The 14,023-nt window shown below is 39.6% G+C and overlaps 1 protein-coding gene across 3 annotated transcripts in view; it reads right to left on the bottom strand.

Annotated features, from left to right (window-relative positions):
* The window catches only part of ADCYAP1R1 (ADCYAP receptor type I), a 233,279-nt gene that overhangs the window by 104,710 nt on the left and 114,546 nt on the right, over positions 1–14,023 (bottom strand). The window lies entirely within an intron of this gene.

The following is a 14,023-nucleotide window of genomic DNA, read 5'->3' as shown; positions in this document are numbered from 1 at the left end:
ATAATTGGCGGAATATGTTGGCGCTGAAGTAATAATAATAATAATTATATCATGGAGTGTGTTTGAAAACAACGGTCTTTACAAAGCATGATAGAAACAACGTCTGATTAGTGATGTTCCGAAAAGTTCGCTGGCGAATAGTTCCTGGCGAACATAGCTTGTTCGCGTTCACCACGGACGGCAAACATATGCGATGTTCGGTCCGCCCTCTATTCGTCATCATTGAATAAAATTTGACCCTGTACCTCACAGTCAGCAGACACATTCCAGCCAATCAGCAGCAGACCCTCCCTCACAGACCCTCCTACCTCCTGGACAGCATCCATTTTAGATTCATTCGGAAGCTACATTCTTTTTTTTTTTTTTTTAGACAGAAGTGTGTTATATTTGAGCATGCTAGGCTGAACGTGCGTATATCATGGCTAGTTGCACTGAGGGTATGAGTATATAGCAGTACATTGTTGTGAAAGATGGCTGTCATGTTTAGGGTGTAGCTTGCACGTTATCAACTGTGTAGTTATATCAGCAGCTCCACCACTAGTTATAAATCAAGTGTGAGTCGCACCATGAGATGAGACTAGTGAATAACATTATACATGAACGGTTAAGGTAAAGGCATGTAAGGAACTACGACAATAAACTCTTTAGGAGGTGAAATAATGATATGTTTAAACGCTTGCTACTTTACGATTAGTTAATGTGCAGAGAGCAGTTCATGTGATCAAAGGCATGGTGTGGAGGATCGGCTATAGTGGGACATGCTTGGCAGGCTGCTGTTCACTGCTTGTGCTCATCCGATCCCTTCTGGGCGCCAGGTGCAGACCCTGGGAGTCCCTGATACCTGGAACAACAAAGGCAAGTCTCTGGCTGAGTGCCGGGTTCGCGGCTTGAGGTGGTAGAAGCTTGTTTTGTCGAGTAGTCGGATCTGTCCCGGTGGTGCTTCACGTCCGGTGCGGGATTGTGGTGGCTTAAGTTGGAGGCAAGTGCTTGATGTGGGGCAGACTCTGCATTTCTGTTTGTGCCTCCGGTCCCGTCTTCGACGCCTTTTGCGTTGGTGGATTTTAATGGGGGACTGCTTCGCTAAGCTGTGGTGGAGCTTGTTGGGGCTGTGGTGGAGCTTGTTGGGACTTCCTGCTTGTTATTTGCTTCCAAAATTGATTAAAGAGTCTGTCCAGCTTAGACTCAATATCCTGCCATGCTTTGCTTGTACCAGGAGGACACGCGGCTGCCGCCATATTGGGAGAGTCGCAGATGAGTATGTCAGCCTGGGCGGCTGTGCTCTGTGTGTCCATTAGCTCCAGACAGCCTCTCAGGGGTGGCCCGGATAACCCCCACCGGTCTGAGAGGGGGTAACGGAGCTCCTGCCGGCAAGTAGCTGCTCCTGGGCATCCCAGGATCGGGAGATCGGCTGCCTCTCCCGCCTGGTGAGCACCAGACCACACTTGCCACGCGGTGGTAAGTAAGACTCTGTCGAGTTGCTGACCGCTATTAAGCATGTCGGGTCAGTCAGGTAGGAGCAACATTGCTGGGTCATCCCCTTCTGGGGTGAAATTCGCTTGTTGATAGCTGCTTAAAGTGAGATATTGAAGGAGCTCACATGAAGTGCGTCTTTCCTCCATGACAGCTAGCCCCCCCCCCCCCCCGGAAGCTGCATTCTTAGTGAGAGGAGGGACAGTGTAGCTGCTGCTGATTTAATAGGGAAATCGATAGCTAGGCTAGTGTATTCAGTGTCCACTACAGTCCTGAAGGACTCATCTGATCTCTGCTGTAAGGACCAAAAAGCCCTTTTTAGGGCTAGAACATTAGTCTGCTTTTTTTTTTCTGTGTAATCTAATGCAGTTGCCTGCCTGCCAGCGTGTGTGTCAGGCTCACAGCGTATACTGTGCCCACTTGCCCAGTGCCACCACTCATATCTGGTGTCACAATAGCTTGCATTTAAAAAAACAAAACTTTTTTGACTGTAATATAATAGCAGTCAGTTTCCTTCACACGTGTGCGTTTCAGTGCCTGCCAGGGCACAGTGTCACAACAGTGCAACTCATATCTGGTGTAACAGTAGTGTACATTTAAAAAAAATTTTTGGACTGTAATAGATTGAATAGCAGTTAGTTGTCTGCAAGCGCGTGTGTCAGGCCTACAGCGTCTACTCTGCCAACCTCTGCCAGTGCACAGTGCCACTCATATCTGTTGTCACAGTAGCTTGCACGCATAGTACCACTAGAATAATGCCCAGTGTTCAGAGGCCATGTACTCTGAACTGGAAAAGTTCTGAGGACATAGTTGACTGGCTAACACAGGACACCCAATCTTCTACAGCTTCCGCTCGGAACCTTGATGCACCATCCTCCTCCAGCTTAGCTTCGGGCACCTCTCAATTTACCACTCGCCGCCTGCTGCCACCACCAACACTAGAACCACAGCCGCTTCACTTGATCTGTCAGAGGAGTTATTTACACATCAGTTGGAAGAAATTAGTGATGCACAACCATTATTGCCAGAGGATGTAGATAACAGGGATATGTCTCAGTCAGGCAGCATTACACACATGGACGTACGGTGTGATGATGATGATGTTGTACCCGCTGCTGCTTCCTTTGCTGAGTTGTCAGATACAAGTGAAGCGGTTGATGATGACGATGCGTCCGTGGATGTCACGTGGATGCCCGCTAGAAGAGAAGAAGAACAGGGCAGGGGCGTATTAGCCGCGAGGCAAACAAGGCATTTGCCTTGGGTGGCATTTTCCAGGGGGCGGCAAAAAAAGCCGCCCCCCAAATGCCCAAGGCAAATGTCTTGTAAGCCTTGCGGCTAACAGACATGCTGGGCGCTGCTGGGCGGTCCGGCGGCGCTGCTGGGCGGGTGGCGAGGGAGCACTTCCTCTGAGCTGTCTGCTCAGCTCCCTCGCACGCCGCAGAGTGAGGCAGGGAGCCGGAATATGACGTCATATTCCGGCTCCGCCTCCCAGCCTCACTGTGCGGCGCGCGAGGGAGCTGAACAGACAGCTCAGAGGAAGTGCACCCTCGCCGCCCGCCCAGCAGCGCCGCCCGCCCAGCAGCCACTGGACCACCAGGGAGAAAGATGACTCCCCCCCCAGCATTCCCAAAGGTAAGGAGGCTGGGGGGGTTAAAGTAAAAAAAAAAAAATGTGAATAAGAGTGAGTGTGAGTGTCTGTTAGTGAGTGTGAGAGTGTGAGTGTCTGTTAGTGAGTGTGAGTGTGTGTGTGTCTGTTAGTGAGTGTGAGTGTGTGTGTGTCCGTTAGTGAGTGTGAGTGTGTGTGTGTCTGTTAGTGAGTGTGAGTGTGTGTCTGTTAGTGAGTGTGTGTGTCTGTTAGTGAGTGTGTGTGTCTGTTAGTGAGTGTGTGTGTGTCTGTTAGTGAGTGAGTGTGTGTCTGTTAGTGAGTGTGTGAGTGTGTGTGTGTGTCTGTTAGTGTGTGTGTGTGTCTGTTAGTGTGTGTGTGTGTCTGTTAATGTGTCTGTTAGTTTGTGTGTCTGCTAGTGTGTGTGTGTGTCTGACTGTGTGTCTGTTAGTGTGTGTTTGCCTGTGAGTGTGTGTGTATGTTAGTGAGTGTGTGTGTCTGCTAGTTTGTGTCTGCTAGTGAGTGAGTGTGTGTCTGTTAGTGTGTGTCTGTTAGTGTGTGTCTGTTAGTGTGTGTGTTTCTGTTAGCTAGTGTATGCATATCTGTCAGTGAATGTGTGTGTGTGTATTTAGAATGCGGGGCGGGGTAAAGGTTGGGTGGGGTGGCGCGCGAGGGGGTGGGGGGGGCGCCTGAGTTTTGTTCTGCCTAGGGCAGCACAAAACCAGGATACACCACTGGAACAGGGGGAAAGTTCAGATGGGGAGACAGAGAGGAGACGAGTTGGAAGCAGGGGGAGGTTGTCGCAAGGAGCTAGTGGCACAGTCAGACAGCATGCATCGGCACCCGGGGTCAGCCAGACAGCACGCCAATCAACGCATGCTGTTGCCACCACCAGAATGCCGTCATTGCAGAGCTCAGCAGTGTGGCATTTTTTTGGTGTGTCTGCCTCTGACAACAGTTTGCGGTGTTTGCGGTGCGTTAAACGGGGAGTTTGGTCTGTCACTGTGGAGCGGGCGTAACCCTTACACTACCTGATCGATACAACATCATACCTGATGTTTTAAAGCATGTTATTCTAAACAATTTAGGAATGTTAGGTGATTTATGCCCTTTATGGATTAAAACCAGACTCTGCATCAACTATGTAATTTTCCATGGGAGTTTTGCCATGGATCCCCCTCCAGCATGCCACAGTCCAGGTGTTAGTCCCCTTGAAACAACTTTTCCCTCACTATTGTGGCCAGAAAGAGTCCCTGTGGGTTTTAAAATTCGCCTGCCCATTGAAGTCTATGGCGGTTCGCCTGGTTCGCCCTTTCGCGAACATTTGCGGAAAGTCACGTTTGCCGTTCGCGAACAGAAAATTTTATGTTCGCGACATCTCTATGTCTGATCCCATCATAGCTCTATTAAAAAAAAAACGTTTTATTCAGGCATACGCAAAAACATATACATATTGATAATTAGTTCAATAATAAAATACAAAACCAAGTTGCAGCAAACCAGTCATTAACTAATGTTATGAACAATACAATCAAAAGAGCCCGACTACGAGGCGGCAAATGGAGCTCATTTAAAAGATGTCATCTTCAGTACATAGTCAAAAAAATCTCCATGCATTAAGCATTCGTTTTCTGGAATATCATTGACTTTGAAAAAATCGAAGGGTAAGGGGGTACCAAAGTAGAAAATCTCCTGAATGGGGGTTAACCCCTAGTGCAAGAATATAGGTAGGACACTCTACCATAATTCCTTTTCTTCTGTTTTTTTTGTCTCTTCTGGTTATCATTGACATTAATTCAATGATAAAAAAAAATGGTATTGACTCCTCAAACTCTATTCCCCAGTATATACATGCAAATACAAACATTTATCAACTAAATATAAATATATGCATGTTTAGATAAATGCATACAGTGTATATGAAATCACCTGTTTATTTTATGCACAAAAAGATTAGATATGTTTGTTTGTTTGTTTGTTTGTTTGTTTGTTTTTGCAATATACGCACATAGGGATGTTTTTTTATATATATATATACCGTATATTTAAAATGTCCAGTTTATAAAAATATAGAATTATAATTTTATATATGATTTCTAAAATAGTTTTTATACAATGTTATATTTTCGGGAGTTGATGGGATGAGATGAGCACTTGAGAACATTTGTCTACAGGATACTAAGATGTAAATAAAATAGAATTATATATTTTTTAAATCATTAAATATTTAATGCAATAAATAGACATATGATGGATGGATGGATAGATAGGTGAATCGATAGATGGATCCTCCAGTCTTTCCATGGCTCTTGTCAAATTAAATTCTCTATCTTCCACCTGCCTAGCTAACTACCTAGTTAAAGAAGACTAGTCTGTAAATTAAATTGTATTCATGTAAATTAACTCTTTAAATGTCAGAAAGACAAGCAGTGAATGTCAGAAAGGTGGGAATTTCCATAGCAACATAGATACATGTAAAATATCGTATCATTAGGATTAATGTGCAATTTAAAAACTAACTAAAAAGGAATGTTCTAAAATGACAAAAGGCAGAGCTATTAAGGTAAAGTCCAAATTAGGTCCTTGTTTACCAAGCATGAAGCTATAATTAAATTTTACACGGAATCTTTGTACTGACATTGTTAAGGTTCACTGCATCAACCGTTTAATTAAAACTCTGCTTTAAATCATAACAGGATGAATATTCTCCGGGATTGCGAGACAAGTCTAAAAATACAAATAAACAGAATGCAGAATGCGTGTAGAAGTAGGTGGTATCTCAGTAAGATAGAATTCAAAGAAAACAAAAATGACAGTTCCTCATAATTATTTGAGAACATATTTGTAGAGTTAGCACATGTATCCTTTCATTTAGAGTGACTATGGTGATTTGAAAGTATAGTCTTCTCAACATTAAAAATGCTATAAATACCATTCTGCAGCTCAATCAGATTCTTCCACAATGAGCTAGAAAATGTATTTATGTATGGACCATGTTGAATATACTTTGAAACCGGTGGGTCATATTACTCGGTTTGTGTATTACTTGGTTTGGGCATTGCACATTGATGAAGGATCCTAGACGCAAAACGTTTCATTATTGTAAACATCGTTCAAGAAATCATGCAATCTTTTTGCGCAAGTTCCATTGCCTTTTTTTTTTAATTCAGATAAGGTACAGAGATACAGCCATGCCATTCAGTAAATTGCCTATGGAGGTCAGTTGTCTTTCTTAAATGAACACTATAGGGTCTGGAACACAACCATGCAGCACAGCCCTAGGAAGCACCTCCAGTGGCCATCTGTGGAGTGGCCACTGGATGTGTCCCTAGGGGGCAATGTAAACACTGCCTTTTTCTCTGAAAAGGCAGTGTTTACATGAAAATACCTGCAGAAAATTATTAGACTCACCAGAATAACTACATTAAGCTGTGGTTGTTATGGTGACTATAATGTCCCTTTAAGTAATAGTGGGAAATTTGATATTCTGATATATATTTTCCTCTGGTCGTTATGTTTTTGGGGGATCAGATGGGCATCCAGCATTTTTGCATTTTTTATTGTTCTTTAATTGAGTTATATTAATTGCCTCTCTAATTTCGTTGCTGAATGGAATTGCTTGCCTGGTGATGTACTGTTGGGGTTAAATTTAGACGTAAAATTAGACATAGAAATATGCTCCTTTTGCATTGTATCACAGTGAGGTGAGTCAAGTTTTGAAATTCATTAGCACAATAACATCTGTTGTTTAATACAGGTGACAAAAAAACTTTGAGGACATTTTTAATGTCATTCATGTTTTCAGGATATAAACATTGAGTTTTAAAACTATTAGATTGTTCTATTATGAATTGGAAATCAATGTTTTATCTATTGAGGGAAACTTTAAATTAGGTCACATCATAAGCTTTTTTTTTCGATCAAGAAAAAGAAAACATTCAGAAACTAACTGGATGCTTTCCTATTTTCCTGTTAAACCTTTTCCACATTCTAATTAAAAACTAAAGTTACCAAAAGACAGATGGTTAAATTACCTATCATTCAGGACAGTTATCTGTGTTTCTCTGGTTTGGGAAAGATAACTGCTTTAGAAAAGAACATGACCAGAATTATTTCAGAATTGTCATTTTAATTGTAATGCATGTGATTAAAAATGCCCATTCTCGTTTTTGATTTTGGAATCAATTGCCCCCCACCCCACCCCCTCTGCCAATTTACAAATTGTTGATGAGCATATAAAAAGTAAAATTCTATTTACAGAGATCATGGCTAATTTTCACCGCAGAGAACATGTTAGCATGTTAAATTGCTGGATTTTAGCAATTAATATCTTTAGGAGAGCTAGCTAGGTTAAGCAAGTGTTTCACTGTTGATATGTTCAATTAGGTGAGAGGGTTGAAGAAGAATGTACAATATTTGAGGGTATAAAGTCAACTTGTCATCTGAACACATGCTTCACTATATGAACAATGTTAAGATTAGGAGTGCCAACACACACATTGGGGCTCTAGCAATTTAACCCCTTAATGACCAAACTTCTGGAATAAAAGGGAATCATGACATGTCACACATGTCCTGTGTACTTAAGGGGTTAAATAAAACATGGGAATGGTCCATAAAACATAAAACAACAGCTACTTATCCTAAGCAAAATATGCTTTAGAATACCTAGTTTAACTTAGAATCATTTGCAAATCTTATCCAAAAATATTAACCCCTTAAGGACTGGACTGTTTTTGCGATGTTGTACATTTGCGACCAGGCCTCTTTTTACACTTTTGTGGTGTTTGTGTTTAGCTGTAATTTTCCGCTCTCTCATTTACTGTTCCTATACAAATTATATATTGTTTTTTTCAGGACAAAAAAAGGCTTTCTTTACATACCATTATTTATATAATCTCATGTAATTTAATTTTAAAAAACAAACACATATGATGAAAAATACATGTTTTTTTTACTTTTACTTGAAAAATCTTTTACTCATCTACAAAAGCGAATAAAAAAACTGCTAAATAGATTAAAAATATTGTCCTGAGTTTTAAAATACCCAGTGTTTACATGCTTTTTTGCTTTTTTTTTTTTTGCAAGTTATAGGGTTATAGGTACAAGTAGGATATTGCGATTTCAAAACATATATTCTTTCAAATTTATCAATAGTGACATTGTAACACTATTAGCTGCCTAAAGTCTCCGAATAACACCCCACATGTACATATTTTTTTTAAAGTAGACAAACCAGGGTATTCAATATAGGGTATGTCCAGTCTTTTTTAGTAGCCACCTAGTCGCAAACACTGGCCAAAGTTAGCGTTCATATTTGTTTGTGTGTGAAAAAAGTAAAAAACTAAATTGAACGCTAATTTTGGCCAGTGTTTGTGACTAAGTGGCTACTAAAAAAGACTGGACATACCCCATTTGCAATACCTTTTGTTGTCTTCTTTTGCAAATGGTATGCCATCATGGGGGTAATTCTCATTCCTGGGCTACCATACGCTCTCAAAGGCAACATAACCAACCTGGCCATTTTCAATGTAAAAATATTTGACCCATATATTTGACCCTGTAACTTTCAAAAACGCTATAAAATCTGTACATGGGGGGTACTGTTATACTCGGGAGACTTTCTTGAACACAAATATTAGTGTTTCAAAACAGGAAAACATATCACAACAATTATATCATCAGTAAAAGTGCTGTTTGTGTGTGAAAAATGCCAAAAAAGTCACTTTCACTGACAATATCATCGCTGTGATAGGTTTTGCTGTTTTGAATCACTAATATTTGTGTTCAGTGAAGTCTCCCGAGTAAAACGGTACCTCCCATGTACAGGTTTTAGGGTGTCATAGAAAGTTACAGGGTAAAATACAGTGCTAGCAAATTAAATTCTCTGGAATTTCGGCCTGAGTTGGCAGGCAGGTCCCTCAAATTGCAATTAATAAAATTACTTAATTATGTAAAAATATTACATAAATATGCACGTAGAATTTAAATATATATGCATATTTATATATTTGAAGTCTACGTGTATATTTATATAATTATTTATGTAATTTTGTATATGGACATATGTATATTTCGTTTTATATTTATTTATTTATATATACATAGATATATATACAATTTCATTCTAAGTGTATTTTGATATAAATATATATATTTTAATATCAAAATACAGTTAGAATGAAATTGCATATAGATATGTAATTTTTTTTAATTTGTATTATTATTTTTAATTTTTTAATTTAATTTAATTTACTTATTATTTGTATTTTATAATAATATATATATACAATATATAGAGTTATTATATATCTATTATATGTATACGTGTGTAATTTAATTATTAGTGTATTTTTATATTAATATATGTACATATTAATATAAAAATACACTTAGCATGACATTATATATATGATATATAGACGTATATTATATAGGTATAATATACGTCTATATATCATATATATATATATATACACATATTTAATTTTTTTTTTTTTTATTAACTTTAACTTTAATTTTTTAATGGTTTTACAGCAGCAGGGAGACTGCCTGTCAGCACAGACAGTCCCTCTGCAGGAAGGCACATGGACACCTATTGTGACCATGTGGTCGCCCTGTTGGGCGATCACATGGACACAGGGGTCCTAATCCGCCATGGGGAGACTGTCTGGGCTGCAGGCAGTCTCCCCACAACGGGAGCACCACCGATCGCCGCCGGGGGAACGACGGCGATCAGGTAAGTACATCTGACCGTCCTCGGTCGTTAAGGGGTTAAACCTGTATCCGTATCCAGTCTTCATGATGCTCTGAGACAGGTTGTTGAGGCCTATGCAGACTAGTATTGGAGATAGCGCATCACCTGGGTGTATGACGCATTTGATGTTTACTGATGTTCTAGAGTTGTTCTCCACTTGCCCACCAAATTATTGATTAAGACTCTTAGTATCTAATTGACCTTGTACACAGCCAAGTAAACCGGTATCCGTGTGTGGCATTGTGTCATAGGCTCTCTAGCAGTCTTGGTCTGTCTGTGTTATGGTCCTGACTGCTTCACATATGAGACCAGTAGTTACATACAACCTTGCTTTATTACTGAACATTTGCTGTATTGTCAGGCTCACTGTAACTGACAGGAACTTAGAAGTAAAACATCCTCTATTCCAGCACTGCAACACACTCACTGACTTAAGATGGCTGCCATGTTCTCTGACCTGTGAGTCATCATAGGGGTGGAGCCACTAGTTAAAGTGAGAAGGAAGTGAGGGGCAGTGTCCTACATTCCAGATATAACAGTCTGATCTTAGAATCCCGCATGACCAGCTGTCTACCATCAGCTGGAGTTTTGAGATTCTGGCGTTGTTTACAATCAACTTCTGAGTAATGTTCATGTATTGAGTCAATTATTAATCGATCTTGGAGGCTATGATGTCTGACAGAATGTTCAATGTTTCGGCTAGGCAAGTGATTTGTTGGTCGTTAGATGGTGCATATCCCTTCTTAGAGTCCTTCTTTACCAGTATTGTTCTGGCTTGTCTCAGCCAGTTGGATACAGTTTCTTGTAGCTGATTAATATGTGCTGGTAGGTGTTCTTGCAAAGTTGCTAGGTTTTTTTTTAACCAGTAGGTGTGGATGATGACTGGTTCTGGTGCTGACCAACTCTTTATGGGTTCTATTTCTATTTTTTGTTGGGTATCTCCTACTGTGATGGTGACTGATTCCTGTTCAGGTCTAATAACCACTGGGTCTTGATGTTATGTGGTGCTTATTTCTCCCAGATGTTCTTCCAGTACTGTTCAATCTCAGCTCTGGGCAAGTCAAGGGTGGATATGTTACACTGCAGCTGTCTATACACCTTGGATGGTTCTTTGGTAAACAGACCATTTATTTGCTTTCTCTGGGTTACCAGTACTGTGAGCTTTTGCTTAACAGTTTCATATAGACATACCCTCATATTTCCTCAGTAGCTGGTTTCTATCCTTGATTTTTCCACCTTTGTGAAGATCATCTAGTTTACTAACATCCTTAAATGTTGACAATATATTCGCTTCCAGTCTTAGTCACAATTTGTGGATACGGTTTTCAAAAGATTTAATATGGTTAGACATACTATTTTTTTTTTCATAGTATCAAAAAATATATGATATAGAAATATATAAATATATTAAAAGTATTTAAAACTTGAAATCATTTTAAAAGTTAAACCAAAAATATTAAAATGTATTAAAAACGTAAATCAGGCCTTGGTCTCCATGGTGGGCATGGTTTCTCTCTCAGCCCTGACATTTGGAGGACCTCTAATGCTGTGACATATACAAGCTTGTTGATCTCAGTGCTGGTGTTGGTTGGAAGTGTAGACGTTTCACGCATACCGTCTGGTGGTAATTTTCCAGTGACCTTATGGTGCTCAAGCACTGCTAGCCTTTCTATGATCATCCCTATTAAATCTGCAGTTATGCCATAAGGGGCACAGATGCAGGTTGCCAATGCTCTAAAGGTAAAGGCGTGGGTTTGGGAGTTTCTTCCTACCAATGGCTCGTGTATGAGGAAAGCAGTGTTTACATTGCTGCCTAGTAACACCTCTAGTCACAGTCACACAGACGACCACTAGAGGTGCATCCTATCTACCTACGTTCAACATCTCCAAGATCTGTATGGAGATACTGAATGCTCCCCTTAGAGATGCATTGATTCAAACTATCTCTATGAGGAGATGCTGATTGGCACAGCGCAATGTTTTGTCATGCATGTGCAATGCCCTCCCAATACTTTCCTATGAACATCAAGACTGATGATCTCAGCCATGGAGTTAGGGCCAGTCATGGTGAAACTAGCCATGGTGATACCAGCGTGGAGATGGAGACAAAGTAACATACATTTTCACTCCACTCAGAGGGGTGCCAGGGACATAAACTACTATCCCAGCACTATACATGTTTGTATTCTGAACACTATAGTCTACCTTTAAGAACTGCAATAATTATGCATTAATTATTATTGTACAATTACTGTTTGTGTTCTATATTTGTATTATTATGTGTTGTTTAGTTGACGTACTCTGGTAATAGTACAACAGACACACAGACAGAGATAGACGTGAATTAATGGAATTCTGTTTCAGATGGAAGGACAGGAATATTTAAGATATGAACACAGCCCATGCTGGCATGGATGGCATACCAAGCAGATATCTTGTTGCTGGAAGCCAAAATGAAGTGAAAACAAAATCACGAAGATGGTTCAAGGCCACGTCTCCAGGGAAAATCCTTCAGCTGGAGTCACGGCTTTTAATTCAGTCATTCGACAGGAGACATTAAGATGATATGTTGCCTTACTTTGCAGCTTGTATATAAAGCTCCTGTCAATCAATCATTTACTGTGGGTGACGGATTCTGTAATCGTTATTATATGTCCATGAAAGAGCCTCTAAAAGAACGTATTCATAGGAATCTAGAAAATAATGTATATTAACTTTTACAAGTTATAAAAATAATAATAATAGACATTGAAAAAAGAAGAGGGTTAAGTTTAGCTTACTTAAAATCTTATTATTTGCTGTTTTATTAATGGATGTAAGGTGGTATTCTGCTACAATATTTTACAGATGGTGTCAATGCGTGTGAAAGTGTGTGTTTGTGTGTTTATATAAACAAACACACACACACACACACACGGGTGCTACACAATGTTTCTTTCTTTTAGTTTTTAGTTCCTTTTTATAAGACAAATTATGTTTTAATGGAAGAACAAAATATACAATATAGGGACACATATTACATAGTATAGAATATATCAAGTATTGTTTTGGTTGGTTCAATCTACATATCTCTCTCTCTCTATCTAGCTGTCTATCACTCTGTATATCTTTCTCTCTCTCTATATATATATATATATATATATATATGTCTATCACTGTCTATATCTTTCTCTCTCTCTCGCTCTATCTATCTATCACTCTCTCTCACACACACTCTATCTATCTCTCTATCTCTCTCTCTATCTATCTATCTGTCTATCACTCTGTATATCTTACTCTCTCTCTCGCTATATCTATCTATCTGTCTATCACTCTCTCTCTCTCTCTCTCTCTCCATCTCTCTCTCTCCATCTCTGTCTATCACTCTGTATATCTTTCTCTCTCTCTCTCTCGCTCTATCTATCATGCTCTCTCGCTCTATCTCTCGCTCTATCTATCTATCACTCCCTCTCTCGCTCTCTCTATCTATACACTTTGTATATCTTTCTCTCTCTCTCAGTCTCTCTTTCTATCACTCTTTCCCTCTCTCTCTGTCTATCTATATATCTAGCACTTAAACAGGATAAGGATGACTGTAACAAAAGTGCTAAACAAAAAAAAAATGTTAGGCAATGGGTTGGATTGTTTTACCAATAATTTTTAAATAAAAGCATTAAATTTGGCGAGCCAGTTTGTCCAAATAAAATCCTTGTTCATTAATACCAAAACAAATCAACACAATTGATCTAACTTGTAGACTCCAAAGGTTAAACCATAGGGGAAATATTTTTGAATCAATTCATTCAAATTGTATTTGGATGGACTGGCTTAAAATTATTTTTGCAGACGTCTATATTTATATAAAAATCAAGAAAGTTATGTTGGGTTAAAATAGTGATTGAAAACCCCTTTCACCTGAAGTCAGTGGATAGTTAATACAATGTTAAACACAGATCTGCACACCAGTCAAGCCGTAAGACTTGCTTTCCCCACAGAAATCTCAAATTTGCAGTGATGTTACTACCGCAAAGGATTCTGGGTGGGCATATGCAAATGAGTTTAACAAAAAATCACATTTTTGCCTCATTCCCTTTTAAACATGAATTTCTTGGAGTTTATGTTTGCTGTATGTGGCAAAGCCAACCTCGCCACTGTGAACTGGAGGAGCCTGGTTGCCCGCCTGCTGCCTTTGGATTATGGACCGGCAGCTAAAG

This window comes from Pelobates fuscus, chromosome 4 (assembly GCF_036172605.1).
Source record: "Pelobates fuscus isolate aPelFus1 chromosome 4, aPelFus1.pri, whole genome shotgun sequence".
In the NCBI taxonomy this organism is placed as follows: Eukaryota; Metazoa; Chordata; class Amphibia; order Anura; family Pelobatidae; genus Pelobates; species Pelobates fuscus.
The sequence above is the reverse complement of the archived record's forward strand: the minus strand, read 5'-3'. Positions and strand labels throughout refer to the sequence as shown.